The sequence below is a fragment of the Sceloporus occidentalis genome, unplaced genomic scaffold (assembly GCF_023333645.1).
Source record: "Sceloporus occidentalis isolate IW3139 unplaced genomic scaffold, rSceOcc1.0.p SCAF_4, whole genome shotgun sequence".
NCBI classification, from domain to species: domain Eukaryota; kingdom Metazoa; phylum Chordata; class Lepidosauria; order Squamata; family Phrynosomatidae; genus Sceloporus; species Sceloporus occidentalis.
In genome coordinates this window covers 154,671,449-154,683,362 of record NW_028316984.1, presented here as the reverse complement: position 1 = coordinate 154,683,362, position 11,914 = coordinate 154,671,449, and the positions used below count along the sequence as shown (strand labels likewise).

General features: G+C 40.4%; 1 pseudogene; it reads right to left on the bottom strand.

Moving 5' to 3' along the window:
* Positions 1-1,204: 1,204 nt before the first annotated feature.
* On the bottom strand, positions 1,205-3,018 carry LOC149314878 (uncharacterized; annotated as a pseudogene).
* Between the last annotated feature and the right edge of the window lie 8,896 nt (positions 3,019-11,914).

The following is an 11,914-nucleotide window of genomic DNA, read 5'->3' as shown; positions in this document are numbered from 1 at the left end:
ATTCTACTTTAACTGCCATGGTAAAATCCTATGGAATACTGGGGTTTCTGCTTTTCATAAAGCACTAGAGCTCTCTAGCTGAGAAACGTACGTACCTCTCTTTAAACCAGCTTCCATACGACGTTGCCATGACAGTTAAAAGGGAAACATAGGTCCATAACTCTGTAGTGTGAAATGAATGCTGGCAGTGTTGTGGTAAGGTGGATGGAATGAAGACATTTCCCCTCTAAACAAGACTTTTGCTCCCTCATGAAATTTTCTTTCAGTTCTTAAATTTCAAGCATTGTTGATAGGGAGACACTGAAAATTGTTCACACTTATTTGTCTATGTTCATGTTCCCTTGGTAACTGTATTCCCTTTCTTTGGATTCCTCAGCTGCATCTCTAACTGCTCAACTGAAGTTTAAAATTACTAGAAATTTAGAAACTGATGGTAAATTTCAAAATTTCATGGGGGACAGAATTCTTATTTGGGGGAGGGCAATGGAGGACAATGAGGAAAAAAGCCAGGAGCAAAAAGCATACTCCTGGCATAATCATACGATCACACTGAAGATTTTCACACATATCGCGCTGATCCAGGACTTATTCAGTGAAGATCCAGGAATACTCCACCAACAAACCATTAATGAAGAATCTGGAGCATTCCTGTATCTTCACCAGATAAGTCTTGGATGAGCACAATGTGTCTGAAAACATTCAGCATGATTATACAGGAGTATGCCTTTTACTCCCGGCTTTTTCCCCTGTCTGAAAATCACCAGTGTTCAGATGTTGCTCCCCTATTGCTATTCTACCCATGGAATAAAGAGACCAGACACAAATGTATGGGTTAAACAGGGCTATTTATTGACCTATTTAATGATTTCTTAACGGAACTGCCACTAATATCAAAACCAAACAGATGTGGGAGACAGGGAAAGCTGCATACCGGTGTCTTACCGCAGACTACTTTTGCAACTTATTAAGGACAATAACACCTGGGCCCTCAACGACAGTCCATAAATTAGGTTGACGTTGGACAACCCGCATAAGGAAGCCCAGCAAGAAGTCCCCCTTCCCAATCTGCAAAGATTAAAGTTGTGGTATACCTTCAAGCCAGACCCAAGGTCCATTTCTTTCAGCCACCCCCCAGGTCGCAAGGCCTGTAGGGATGTTTCAAGAAATTTTTCTAACACCCAGTAGGGTGTCCAAGGTGCTCGCCGAGATCAAATTCAAAGAATTTATGCCACAGATATGGGCAAGTGTCTACTTAGCCCTTATCTCCCACCAACACCGAGCACCTTGTTTAAACAATTATGCAGATCCGTTAAGAAGACATCATTGCCTAGATCAGAGAGGTGGACGCCATCAGCTCTGTAGAGATCAGGCCTTTGGAATACAATTTGGGGACGGGGCAAATAGTGGCATAGCCTGGCCTCAAGGGCTCTCTTGATTTCTTTATTAGCCAGCCGTCTGGCCCTATCAAGTGCAACCAGGTCACCACCACACCTCCACTCCAACCGAGGGAGAATGGCTGACCAAACAATGACCACACCTGGCCATGAACATTGGATAAGGGTCAAATCATGCACCACCTGCAAGATTAACACCTTACCCTTTAACAACCCCAAGTCGTTACCACCACAGTGGATAACCAACACTTGAGGAGGAGGCCCACGGCACTCCCTAAACAGCAATGGTAACATGCCATGCCAACGAAAGCCCCGTCTGCCCATCCACTGCAGGTGGGCCACCTCACCCAGGCCCAAGTGGGTGCCGAAGTGACTAGAACATATGTGACGTCCAGCCCAAAAAACCATGCTGTGGCCACACACCAACACTCGCACTCTCTCCAGCCTGGGACCAGGACCTGTAACAGAAACAGAAAAATCAATGTTAATATAACGACAACTCAACACCAAAACTTTCTTATGTACCTGCAGTAGACCGCCAACTTCCAGCGCCCAATTGACTGAATAGCCTCCTGATGGAAACCCATGGCCGCCGCCGTGGATGCGGCTCCGATCTGGAAAGAGTGAGTGGCAAAGCGTACATTAGCAAAGCCCAGGGCAGCCAAAGCCCTAGAAGTGACAGTCCAAAACTGGTGTTTTGTCAATGGCAGAAGACTCTGGTGAATGAATAGAGGTCCAGGAGTTGAACTCCTAGCCTCTATTTACAAGTGAAGAGCATGGACAGGACAAATGTCCAAGTCCAAACAAGGCTGGAGATGAATTCTTGAACCCTTACCACGCTGGTCAGTCTTAGAAGATCTGATCAAGAGGGTTACAGACTGACCCACAAAACTGACATCCAAATAGAGCAATGCTCTGTTGGATCTATCATGTTTAGAAGATAGCACCAGTTCACTAATACACAGCACCCCAAAAAATGCAATTAAAACTGCTGCATGGAATAAAAGGGCTTCATAGGGTGATATGCAAATATCAACCCACTTGGCTTGAAGACCCTTAAGAATATTGGGAGACAAAGGTGCCCTGGAATCCTTTAGCCGGCCGCTCTCCCTGGACCAGCCTTCCAAGACCTTCCTAATCTTAAAATCACCAGTGTTATCCAGGGCTCCCTGGGCTTTGGACCAGAAAGACGAATGGACTGGGGCGCCAAACCCCTATGATGAAGATGTACACAAAAGTGAAGCAGTTGCTGTACAGGAATGGGCAAGACATCACCCAACAGACGATCCTGTCGAAACCTCAAAAACAGCCGAACAGCTCTGAGGTAGCTCTTTTGTGTACTGGCAGCAACTGAGAGACCAAGTGCTCTTGTCACCTCCTGCTGCCAAGGTTCCACAAATGCTCGGGCATCAGATCCGCCATCTGAGCTGCTTAGGGGGCCAAACTCCAGAAGCGCTCCATCTGTTTGCGAGAAAGAGCATCTGGAATAGAATGATTTAAACCTGGAATGTCGCGCTGTGAACAAAATGTTAAAACGCAAACACTGAAGAGTAAAAGCGTGAACCAAGCGCATAACCATCCTATTTTTAGATGTTAATGAATTGATAATGTGAACAACTGACATGTTGTCACACCAAAAATGTACTGCAGAGTTAGCAAGTTCTCTAGGCCAAATGGTAACAGCTACCAGAATAGGGAAGAATTCCAAAAAAGTAAGATCAGAGGTTATGCCAGACATGGCCCATTCCTCGGACCAAGACTGGGCACACCATTGACCATTAAAATAAACTCCAAAGCCTACAGAGCCAGCCGCATCAGAAGACACCTGTAAGGCATCCCAGAGTTTGACCTCCTCACGCCAAAAGGAGACCCCATTAAAATCAGCCAAAAATTGTGCCCAGACTAAAAAATCTTCCTTAAGGGAAGCCGTGATGCATATCCAATGGTGAGGCATAAGTACACCACAGGTCACATCACAAAGATGCCTCAAGAATGCCCGCCCAGGAGCAACAACCCTACAGGCAAAGTTGAGATGGCCTTATTCATGAAGGGTGGCCTTAGGTCTTGATAGAAATTCTTGAACCTTAGCTTGAAATCTGTTAACTTTATCGTCTGGGAGCTGTGACAACTGGTTAACAGTGTCAATAGAGATGCCCAAAAATTCAAGCCTCACACCAGGGCCCTCTGTCTTTTCAGGGGCTAACGGAACACCTATCTCATCAGCTAAGGCCTGAAATTCTTTGAGCAAGAATGAGCAGACTCCAGAACCAAAAGCTCCTATAAAGAGAAAATCATCTAAATAATGAACAATCCCTCTAAGGCCAGTCCTGTCCCTCAGAGCCCATTCCAAAAAGGTACTAAATTTCTCAAAAGCAGCACAAGACACAGAGCACCCCATCAGAAGAGAGCGATCCATATAGAACTTACCCTCAAACCTAAAACCCAAAAGCTCAAAATCTAAAGGGTGAACGGGCAACAGGCAGAAAGCTGACTTAATGTCACACTTAGCCAACTCAGCCCCCAAACCAAACGTCCTAACATGCTGAATGGCCGTGTCAAAGGATGTGTAATGAACTGTACATAACTCATGAGGGATAGAATCGTTGACAGACTGGCCATGGGGATACGACAAGTGATGAATCATCCTGAAAATTGCTCCAGAATGAAGGGGAACTGGGGGGCCATATGACCAAACAGCCTAGCCACACCCCCAGAAACCCATTTGCCATGGCAACAGTGCCATGGCAAATTAAGTCCTAGTCTCTGCCCATGGGAGGCCTAGCAAACAGCCAATCCCAGCTCCACAACCTCCGGTGTGGAAGGGGGTGGGATTGCCATTGTATGTTTTTAATTGTAGTGTCCTTTTAATTTGTAGGCCACTCTGAGTCTCAGACTGCTACTGCTGCTGCTGCTGCTACTACTACTACTGACAATGGCCTGTTACAGACAGCCAAAATAAAGCTGCTTCGAGTCACAGTGGAGGTATGGTGTTTCAATGATGCATTCGTCCTAAGAGTCCAGAAGCCACACCAAACCCACGCTCCAGTCCTTAGGGCTGGAGCGTGGCTTTGGTGCAACTTCTGGACTCTTAGGATGCATGCATCATTGAAACACCATACCTCCACTGTGACTCGAAGCAGCTTTATTTTGGCTGTCTGTAACAGGCCAATAATATAGCCACACCCATGATCCTTGGGCATTTTGGTTGACCTGATTGTATATCTATTCTATGGACAAGTTGGAACAATGGAACAATGGCTTCAGTTGCATGCTAATGTCAATTGCACAGATAGTTACATGTGCCTGTTTCAGTGAACAGATATATCTGGGACTTCACCACTCTGCCATTAATAGTAATCTCCTTCAAAGGCAGCAGTAAAGTTGGAGCCAAGAAAGTAGTGATGAAGCACAGGATAACATTCCATAACACACTGTATAATAACATATTACTATGGGTATGGCCTTTAACAGCTGCTGCTTCCTGGCATTTTGGAACTTGGATGAACTTGGATGAACCTTAACAGAATTAAAAAGTATATTTGATCATATGTTGAGAAGGCTTTGTGATTCTGAGCATGTGCTGGGGAGTTGTCAAAACCAATGCCTCCCAAAGCTCAGAATTTCCAGGCTTCTGTGGTAAACTCAGAAAATGTTTATTCAGTAACTACAGGTTTACACCAGAGATGTTCATTCTTAGAACTAAAGAGCAAATGCTACCGATGCCTAATTAAAGCATACAGAATTTCAAATAATTGGCAGACTGTTTTCTCATTTGTTACAGAAGCAAAACAACCTTGTTCCCCTTGTTGTCCCATACCACCCTCCTCCCTTTCTTCTGTCTGCTTTCTCAGAGAAATAACCTTGAGGTAATCTCAAGCCAGGCATGCTTCCCTTTTCTCTATTATTTCAGCACAAAGGAATGTGATCCTCAACTCCTGCACTAAATATGCCACTAGATATCCCATCCCGTTAATTGAGTATGCCAATACACATTAATCGCACAGGTCTGAATTTGCACTAAATCCATGACAGGCAAGATACATACTGCAGCTTCTGACAGTAACTTTGCAGCAGGAAGTTGAAGACAAAAAGAAAGGAGCTTTTAAACCTGTCTCAGACTGGAAACAACCACTAAGGAAGGTCAAGAGAGAAAGTGCAAAGGCAAGCTGAACACAAGGAAAACAAAAATAATGACCATGGAGGATCTACACAAATTCAGTAATCATTATCATATTTTATTAATTTATATCGTACCTTTCTCCCAAGGTGGCAAACAGCACATTTAAAAGAATACAATTTAAAAACAATACAAAAGCATTACAATATATATATATATATATATATATATATATATATATAGAGAGAGAGAGAGAGAGAGAGAGAGAGAGCACAATTTTAAAAGTTAAAAGACCTATGCGTTAGATTGTAAAATGTGTTAAAAACTCCATACAAACTTAAAAAAATCTAAATTACACATAATTTAAAGCCTCACCCATTTCAGCTGGAAAAAGCCTGATGGCACAAGAATATTTGTATCTGACACCAAAAGGAGAGGAGGGATGGGGCCATCCTGGCCTCTATTCAACTTAGACAATGAGGAAACCGAAATAGTAAAAGAGGCGGGGTACAGACCACCAGAAAGAGGCAGCGAGCAGCCGCCTGAAATCTGTCTGGAAACCAAGATGATTAAGTTGTGTCTGGCCCAGTACATACCTGTGCGAAAGGCCAGACTGGACACAACCTATTTTCCCATGGAGGGATACCACAACAACCAAACTGTGCAGTGTCCCTCTGCCCCAAAAGAACCCAGAAAAAACTGTTTCTTTTTGGGTCACTGCGTGCACGTCACAAGTATGCCATTGGAGTACTCATGATGCAAGCGACGTGCAGCAGCATTTATACACTTCCATCAAGATGGTGGCCTCCCGCATGTCCTAGGGTTCCAGAGCGAGTTGATGCTGCGTGCTCCGGAACCTTAGTATCGGCAGCAGCACAACGCTTTTGGCCCGTCTGTCTCAGGCCTCTGTCATACTTAGGCCACATCATGGGAAGACACGACTCACTGGAAAATATAATAATGCGGACTTCCGGTCAGGGCATGGCGCCGAAATAAGCAAACTCTCAGTGCTGCTGTGGAGAGTTGCTTGCCCAGCGCGGATCAGAGCTGTCTGTTGACTGCTCAGAAGCCTCCCTGCTATGGGAAACTCGGATGAGTCCTACTAGGGTCCGATGCCCGCTTTTGATAGAAAGATCACTGCCCTTCAGGGGGTAAGAAGCGGAGGGGATCGGAGGACAGAGCGATCGCGTTGGAGTCGCCATTTCTGATGGCCCAAGACGCCCCTGACTATTAAAGATACAACAATCCACGGAAATCTTAAAAACCCTCAAATCAATACATCTACTTTCTGCAGATTGAAATACTTCAGCAAATAATCATCTGGAAGGTATTCTTATTTCCTGAATTGAAGATAATATACAGTGTCTTATTGCATGTTGACTTTGATTGGGACATAAAAACTTCTGAGTGCATGTCTATTACAAATTAATCTCAGAATCTACTACCGTGATTTTGACGCTGGTTTTGCTGGCAGCGACACCTCTTACTGAAGAGGATTAGTGGTCCTTTGTGCGAGGGGAACGGATTGGAGGATCGGATGACTGGAACCCTTTGGAGGACAGAGTGAGGCGAGCAGTTCCAGAGAGTTGCACAAGGAGAACGACTAGGCAGTCAGAAGAGGAAAGTGGTCTCAGAGGATCAAGAAAGGAGAGTGACTTGGAGGACAGAGTAAGAAGGGTGATTTTTGGAGGACAGAGTAAAAAACAGAGTAAGAGAGCGACCTGGAGGATAGCCAGAGGAGAGTGGTGTTTGGAGGACGCAACGAGGAGAGAGGTTTTGAAGACGGAGAGAGAGAGAGAGAGAGAGCAGTTTGGAGGACAGTGAGAGGCAAACGGTTTGCAAAGAGGACTGGAATAAGAGTTCAGCAAAAATTGAAGTGAAATTGGAAAAATAGGACTGCAATACAAGCACACAAAGACAGAAAAATAGAGGACTGATTCTACAACGAGCTGGGATCTGATTAGAAGCTGAAAAGAAAAGAAAAGAAAAAAGAGGGGGGACTTAAAAGCAATTTGGAATTTAATTTTGTCTTGTTATAATACTGGTGGAAACATTGTTAAAAGTAAGTTCTTGTTAAAATAGTAATTGTTGTGGATTATATGTTATATGCCACAGGTTATACACTGTCTCTGAAAGGGAGAGGTGAAGCATCGTTTGAAGGGAAGTAAATTTAATAAGAATATAGAAACAATCACAGCAACAGAAAATCCTGTGGGTTTTCTGGGGGGAGTAAATAAGGCAAACAAACTCTACTCTTATCAATATTGAATGCAGCTGGTTGGTGCTCTTAGCTCTGTTTCAAGGTCTAAATAACATTCTGTAGAATCAATCCGTGGGGAGACTGGAAATTCGAATTGACAAAAGATATATAGAAGTTACTACAGCGTAAGAGCGCCATCTGGTGGATCATTTGGGAATTGGCCAGGATAAATTGTACTGAACCCTCTTTTTTCTGATTTTTTTTTGTGAACTAAACAAACAATATATAGTAAAAACTAAACATAAATAATTAATACATAAATTAACCCTCCCCCAAATTTTGAAAACTTAGAACCTTTTGTATTAGTTTATTTATAATAGTGGGCAATACCAAACAATAAGAAAATCATCAAGACATTAGAAACTTACTCAAACTTACTTACTTAACTTATCCACCATTGTCCAAAGATTCTAAGATGACAACAACCAGATCACAAGTGAGCAAAATGCAACAACAACAGCAACAACTTCAAAGAAGATCTTCAGCCGACTTAGCAAAACCTAATACACAAGATATGTGTTCGATGCTCTTAGATGAGATGCGTCAGATGCGACTGGATATGAAGAAAGATAAGGAAGAACTGAGAATGGATATGAAGAGGGACAAAGAGGATTTAAAACATGATATGGAAAGAATGAAGGTAGAGATAAGAGAAGGTGTGAGAGAAGAATTTAAGGAAATCAACCATGCCATTAGAACATTAACCTCGGATGTGCGACAAGTTAAGGCCAAAGTTAAGGTTCTAGAAAAGAAAAATCAAGAACTGGAAGAAAAACTGAAAGAAGAAATTGATAAACGAATAGACAATCAGGATGAAAGAACAATATGGGAACAGAAATGGCGTGAACGGTGCCTAAAGATTAGAGGACTTCCGGAAATAGAAAATGAAAACACCTTTGAAACAATGGTTGACATCTTGGCAAAGTTCTTGGGTAAGGAAAAAGAGTCAATGGAGATTGAACTGGATAAGGCCTTCCGCGTGAATTCGTGGGTGGCGAAACAGAAGAAATTGCCGAGAGATATCATCTTGTATTTTGTCCGGACCCAAATGAAAGATCAGGTACTTCAACGACATTTCGAGGCCAAATTAATTGTAGACGGGGTGGAATTGCAACTTTTGAAGGACATCCCAAATAATATATTGAGAAGGAGAAAGGAATACGTCTTCCTAACACGTGTATTGAGAGAACATGGTGTAAGATATCGATGGGAGGTGCCTGAAGGCATCTCGCTTCGTTATCGACAAAGAAAAGTTAGATTAATGTGTGTTCAGGAAGCACGGGAGTTCCTGGAAGACTTCCAAAAAGATCTGGACCAAGACGATGAAGGTGGAGAACAGAACAAACCACAATCAAATGTAAGAACGGATGAAAAAAGTGGTGATCAGGAAAAACAACAAAATATCATAGTTATCAAAGACACAGAAGAAGAAAACAGTGAAGATCTGGACCCAGAGGGTGGTTCACAAATTTTAGGAGAAGGTGCTTCTGTGAATGAATAGCACATTAAAATATTTGTCTTGGAACGTAAAAGGATTAAATAATCCTGGTAAAAGAAAGAAATTAAATCACTATCTAGGGAAATTAAAATTAGATGTGATATGTCTCCAGGAAACCCACATTAAAAACACAGAAAGTAAATATTTAAAATGTAGTAAATTAGGCAGAGAATTTGTGGCAGCCGGAGAAAAAAGAAAGAAAGGTGTGGTAATTTATATAAATGCGAGAATAGAGGCAAAGGAAATATTCAAGGATTCAAAAGGGCACTATATTGGTGTAGAAATTAGTTGTTCCTATGGGAAAATTTTGGTGGTCGGGGTATACTCTCCAAATGAAAATAAAGAAAAGTTTTATCAAAATTTGAAGAAAATTATGTTGAATTATGAATACGACAATACGGTAATGCTAGGTGATTGGAATGGGGTCATTGACCCAAAGATAGACAAGAAAAGTACCAAACCTAACAGGAAAAACCAGGGAAAGCTACCGAAAGCCTTTTTTGAATTAAAGGATACTTTGGCACTCTCAGATATTTGGCGTCTAAAAATGGGAAATTCAAAAGACTATACTTTTTATTCAAATTATCACAAGTCATGGTCTCGTATTGACATGTTTATTATCTCATCAATATTGGCTCCCAAAGTAATTAAAGTTGACTCCCTTCCTAAAATATTATCAGATCACAATCCAATTACTATGGAAATGAAAATTGGCAGAAAAGAATATAATTGGAGACTAGATGAAAATTTGCTAAAAGACAAACGAATATTAGAACAAGCCCAAAAAAACTTAGAACTATTTTTTGAAGAAAACCTAGATAAAGAGGTAACAGACCGAGTTGTCTGGGATACTTCCAAAGCCGTAATGCGCGGGTTTTTTATACAAAAAAACGCAGAAATCAAAAAAAGGAGAGGATTTAAGCTTAATAAAATTCTACAAGAATTAAAACAGAAGGAACAATTGGTAAAAAAGAACCCTAAAGACCAAGTATTAATAGGAGAAATTCAGATTCTACAAGCACAGCTAAACTCGACATTGACTGAAGAATTGGAGAAAAAAATTAAATATACTAGACAAAAGTATTTTGAATCGGCAAATAAATGTGGTAAGTGGTTATCCTGGAAACTGAAAAAAGAAAAAGAAAAGAAATTGATAACAGAAATCAATATTCAAGGTAAGAAAGTTACCAAACAAAGTCAAATTAAATTGATTTTTCAGAAATACTTTGTAGACCTATTTACAGGGGGGGAAATAAATGGTAAAGATTTAGGAAAATTTCTGGATAAAGAAGAGATTAAACCAATTGATAAAGAAAAACAAGAAAAAATTAACAGAGAAATATCTATATCAGAAATAATGGAAGCGATTAAAAGTCTCAAAGCAAATAAATCTCCAGGTCCTGATGGTTTTACAGCCCTGTATTATCAAAAATTGTCATCTAATTTAGTGGTCCCTTTACAAAGAGTCATGAATGGAATTTTAACTGGAAAAATACCAGATACATGGAAATCATCATACATTACGCTGATCCCTAAACAAGATAAACAATTGGATGACCCAAAAAATTATAGGCCAATAGCACTATTAAATGTGGACTACAAAATTTTTACATCAATTTTAGCTTTAAGATTAAAAAGTATATTGAAAGATTGGATTGATAAAGACCAATGTGGGTTTTTACCAAAAAGGCAAATCAAAGATAATATAAGAACTCTTATAAACCTAATTGAATATTGTGAAAAAAGACCTGACAAACATGTGGCCGTAATACTATTAGACGCTCAAAAAGCTTTCGACAATTTGCATTGGGACTTTATGTTAACAGTACTAAAGAAAATGGAATTAGGAGAAAATTATGTAAAATGGGTAAAGGAAATCTATAAAGACCAAAATGCCAAAATATTGATTAACGGTGAAAAAACTAAAAGCATCCAGATAGAGAAAGGGACCAGGCAAGGCTGTCCATTATCCCCCTTATTATTTATTACGGCATTAGAAATCTTAAATAACAAAATTAGACAGGATAATAAAATTAAGGGAATAAAGATCAAGAGTTTTGAATACAAAGTTTTAGCATATGCAGATGATTTGGCGATTATCTTATCAGACCCTGTGGACGATATCTCACAATTGCTAAACACAATAGACGAATATGGTAGATATGCGGGTTTAAAGATTAACCGAGAAAAATCGATTATATTACCCTTAAACATAGATCAGAAAGAGTGTGAAAAAATTAAATCTATTTCTAACTTTGAAATCAAAAATAAAGTTAAATATTTGGGGATTAACATTACCAGAAAAAATTCAGATCTATTCAAAAACAATTATATACCCTTATGGAATACTATTAAAAAGGATTTAAAAAATTGGGGGAAACTGCAAATTTCTTGGTTAGGGAAAATAGCCGCAATACAAATGTGTATCACTCCTAAATTATTATTTCTATTCCAAAATTTGCCCATCATAACAAATGATAGTCCGTTCAAAGAATGGGATAAAGAGATAACCAAATTTATATGGGATAAAAAGAGATCAAGAATCAAACTCAAAATATTACAGGACAGTAGAGAGAGAGGAGGAGTAGGGTTGCCAAATTATAGATTATACTATCATGCGTGTTGTCTTGAGTGGATTAGAGATT